Consider the following 4,809-nt stretch of genomic DNA (forward strand, 5'->3'; position numbering starts at 1 on the left):
TTTATTAGATATCAGATTCAGATTTTTTTTTAGATGTCACTCGCCACCCTTCGATTCGCCTCTCCCTAATTTCGAAAATTTCGAATCTTTTACGAATCTTTTATGTATCTTTTAACTAACTCCAGAGCGCACTAACTTAATTTCGCTAGAAATGACACTCGAAATTTTATTTGAACGTTTCCCTTTTTTGCAATTGTTTATGAAGTAATTTACAGACACAGGAGAAGAAAGAATTTTTATTAATTTTAGACAACACTCGCCTTTTTACGATTCGTCGCTCCCTAATTTCGGAAATTTCGAATTTTTTAGAAATTATGTATCTTTGTTGACTTTTCAATCTCGTGAGAAATGATACTTGAAATTTTATTTGAATGTTTTTTCTTTTTGGAATTATTTATGAAATAATTTACAAAAACAGGAGAAGAAAGAATTTTTATTAGTTTTAGATAACACTCGCCACCCTACGATTCGAAAATTTCGAATCTTTTACGAATTATGTATCTTTCTAACTAACTCTAGAGCTTTGTTAATTTTTCAATTTCGCTAGAAATGACACTTGAAATTTTATTTGAATGTTTTTCTTTTTTTTTGGAATGATTTATGAAGTGATTTGTAACAGAGAAGGAAGGAATTTTTATCAGTCTCAAGCTTAGTTCTCAAGTGATGTAGATGAATCAAGATAATATTTTCAAGATTATCAGTTCAGTTTGTCGAGTTGATCATGAATGATTCGTTGGATTTCTCGTTTTATTACAGTTTGTTAGACATCGTGTCATATTTTATTTGTCATACAAAAATAGGGATACAATAAAATAAGGATAAAAAGAAATCAAAGTTTTTAATTTCAATTTCGTACGAATTATCGTATTAAAAGAAATCAATGTTTTCGATTCGTACGAATTATCGTATTAAATTAATTAAATGGCTTAAAGAATCCGTCTCACAAAAGAACTTCACTGAAAGGTTTTATTTAAAAAGAAAAAGTTCAAATTTCGGAAGAGGAACAAAAATAGAGGGTGATCAGTAATTTATATCAAAAAATAGTAATTTATATCAAATAAATCAGTTGCCAGTCAAGTAAAAATCCTTTCAAAAGGTGTATTCACTCGCATACAAAAAGGGGGAAAGATTCCAACGATGTACACAGACAAATAAAAACAAATTGCCAAACACTTGAGTTGAATTATTTACTAAAATACACTGGGATGAACTCTAAAATGAATGGTAAAAAACACGTCGAATATAAATTCATTATTAAATCAAAGTCCCTCAAAACTAAAAAAAAAAAAAAAAAAAAAAAAAAAAAAAAAAAAAAAAAAAAAAAAACAGAATAAAGATATACATAACATGAAACACTCGAGTTCAATTATTCCTTCAGTTAAATAAAACATTTTAAAAGAAAAAAAAAAAAAAATAAACGACGAACAAACAAATGACATTTTCTTCGAAATTATTTCACTGTCAAACAAAGTAACTTCCCATTTCATTTCACAGCTATTTCTTCCAATTCTACTATATACAAACATCAATCAAGACTATTTGCTTCGTCAATCAAGTCAATGAATCCATTATCAATGAATTCACTCAAACAGAAGATCACTCACAGAAAGTAAAAAACATTTGAATGCAAATCTGACAAAGTTACTGCTCAAATAAAAATAACAAATCAAGAGGAACTGTCTTTACTTCAAACAGAGAACCTCTCCGAGTTATCGATCGAGAAAGTGCTCGGCGAACACTTTTTGCAATGTTGGCCCCGCGGAATTCCAATATCGCGCGCGAAAGTTGTGCAAGGCCTGTCTCGCTAATAGTAAACGCGTTACTCGACAAGAAAGGAAAGCTTCGCGAAAGAAATGGAGAAAGAGTAGAGAGAAAACCGATTGAACCACCGGCACAAAGAAAGAAAGAAAGAAAGAAGTTGCAACGCTTGCGAAAGGCACAAGTTTACGCTTACAGCTGCCTGTTGCTTATGGTTAACCCATTATTTCCCCGGGAGCTTCCTCGAGAGCTTTGCGGTTATCGATTCACGAATGGAGTCGATCTACGGGAGTGAAAAGAAGTAAGGGTGAAGTTGGCGCGTCGAGTTTTTCTGTTGTATTTACGCGACGCCACTTGAAACTTCCTTGGAACGAGTAGCAAAGCAGAATGGAAGCTGAAGTGAAGTGATTCGAAGAAAAAAAAAAAAAAAAGAAAGGAACCTCTGTTCCAAGCTTCGAGTTTGAATAATTCGATGTTTGTTGGATTTCGAGAATGAGACCAAAAAAAAAGATGGAGAAAGAGATATAAAATGGTAGCTGGTATAGTACTGCTGTTATAGTACGTTGCAATTTTATAATAATTCGTTATAAATTCGAAAATAGAAAATAATAACAAGTCACAGCAAGAATGAAGAGTAAAATAAATAATACGAAGAGCAAAGAAGTGAGAAGAAAAATAAACTTCTGTCTATATTATAATTTCGTTATAGATTCAAAATGAATAGTATAACAGGAAGAAAAAGGAATGAGAAATGAAATGATATATGTGTGTTGTACATGTTTGTCTCTATGAATTACAATTTCGTAAATATTTGATTCAAAAATAAAAATAAATAAGAAAAAAAGTGACAGTAGGAAACGATAATAAATTGGAGAATGTTAATAGAATAAATAGTGATGAGAATAAAAAAATGACAAGAGAAATAAAATAGTGGTATAACATATGTATGTGTATAATTTTATAAATACATAATTAATACATGATTATGTGTTATTATAAATTCGAGAATAAAAAAATAAAGAATAATAACAAACTGTAACAAAAATAATGTGATAAAGAACAGTAATAGGAAAAGAGAAATTAAAATAAGGAAGAAATAGAAAACTTATCTTACGTGAATGTATTTTGCACCATCGAATTTGAAATTCAATTGTTAGATTTCTTATGAAATTGTGATGCTGCAATTAATATAACAATAATATACAATATATTATAATATAATATAATATAATAAATATAATATATTATAATATAATAAATATATTATAATATAATATAATATAATATAATATAATAAATATATTATAATATATATTGTATTATATTATATTAATATATATTATAATTATATTAATTAATATATATTATATTAATATAATAATATATGCCACGAGATAGCAAGAATAGACAAGAAAAGAAAAAAAACATTAACGTTACGTATCGTTACAAAATTTCCTAAATTTATTAACATTTCATTTAACGAAAGGAGCGAATTTAACAAAAATTTCAGCTGGTTGAGTAAAAAAATACGCTTACGTGTCTCGAACATAGAATGCATCATCGAACTGTCACCAATTCGAGCGTTTTGAAAAATCGTAAAATTCTACCATGTTCATTCCAACGCGGATATATAATTGAATAAACGAATGAAAAAAAAANTTTTTTTCTTTAAATTAACATTATAATTCATTTCGCGGGGAGAGACGAAATTTTCAATTGGAATTTCGCGAATTAATAATTGATTCTGAAAATTTGATTTCAATTCGTTTCAAATACACATCTGGGTCGTTCGCGACTTATGGTTATGACGATTTGATCTACAGAGGTGCAAACTGAAAGTACATTTTAGAAATTATTCTCGAGAAACCGTTTTAATATTGCTGAAGATAATATTAATCTTCCTGTATCGTGATGTTTTCTTTTTTTTTTTTAACAGGAATTAACAAATAATAATTGAATAAACTAAATAATAATAATAATAATAATAATAATAATAATAATTGAATAAACTAAATAATAGTTTATTACATATATTTATATACTAAGAAATAATAATTGAATAATAGTTTATATTTATATACTAACAAATAATAATTGAATAAACTAAATAATAGTTTATAACATATATTGATACACTAACAAATAATAATTGAATAAACTAAATAATAGTTTATAACGAGACGTAGAATATCTCAGCCGAACGATATATCGTTCATTGTTTCAGGTATCATCGTAAAATTATGTCACGCTGACGCATTATATTCCTGAACTAAATTTCAGTAGTACGAGTCAAGAATGTCGGCGACCAAACCGAGAATGTAACCAAATCGAAACCGACGAAGTACGAAAACAACTTTCGAATTCTTCCTTTCAATAATATCTTCGTATAAGTTGCATTGTATCGACAGATGTCGTAGGATTTATAATTAACTTAATTGGCAAATTAAAAACAAATTTCAATAATGTGATAGAGACCAAGGCTTTCACCAGAGTTTTTTCATTATTTCACCAGATGTGAAATAATTTTCAGACGAAATTTGCTTCCCCTATGGGATTACGTTACGTTGTCAGAGCAAATTCTCGTCTCGGAGGAATAGCAATTCAACGAACAAATTTTACTTAATCAGTCTTGAAACGTCAACATCTTCGTGAAATCTGGCGACAAACACCTCCAAGCGAATTTCAATAAAATTGGCGGTGAAATTTAACAAACGAGACGTGAAAATACCTTTGTAATTCACTGAATAATCATGTTATTTCGAACAAATTGTTCACGTCGCAGTTTTAACAAAAAAAAAAAAAAAAAAAAAAAAAAANCGAAGCGTTTTTTTTTTTTTTTTTCGAGCTTACTGGTAGTCGATCCGCAAGAAAACCGATGTTTCGATATGAATTCGCGTTTTTTTTATTTTGTTTTTTGAACCCGCGATCGTCCATCAGAGAGACCGTGCCGTTTCTTTCTCACAAACGGTACCGTGTGTGTACGTACATATACATTTCTTTAAAAATGATTTATTATACTGTTCGTTTTTATGTTTTCTCTGTCACTTTTTT

The 4,809-nt window shown here is 28.7% G+C and overlaps 1 protein-coding gene across 1 annotated transcript in view; it reads left to right on the plus strand.

Moving 5' to 3' along the window:
- The window catches only part of LOC122534458 (5-hydroxytryptamine receptor 1-like), a 46,423-nt gene that overhangs the window by 30,844 nt on the left and 10,770 nt on the right, over positions 1-4,809 (plus strand). The gene's annotated exons all lie outside the window — the stretch shown is intronic.

This window comes from Frieseomelitta varia, unplaced genomic scaffold, assembly GCF_011392965.1.
Source record: "Frieseomelitta varia isolate USP_RPSP 00005682 unplaced genomic scaffold, Fvar_1.2 scaffold_6, whole genome shotgun sequence".
NCBI lineage: Eukaryota > Metazoa > Arthropoda > Insecta > Hymenoptera > Apidae > Frieseomelitta > Frieseomelitta varia.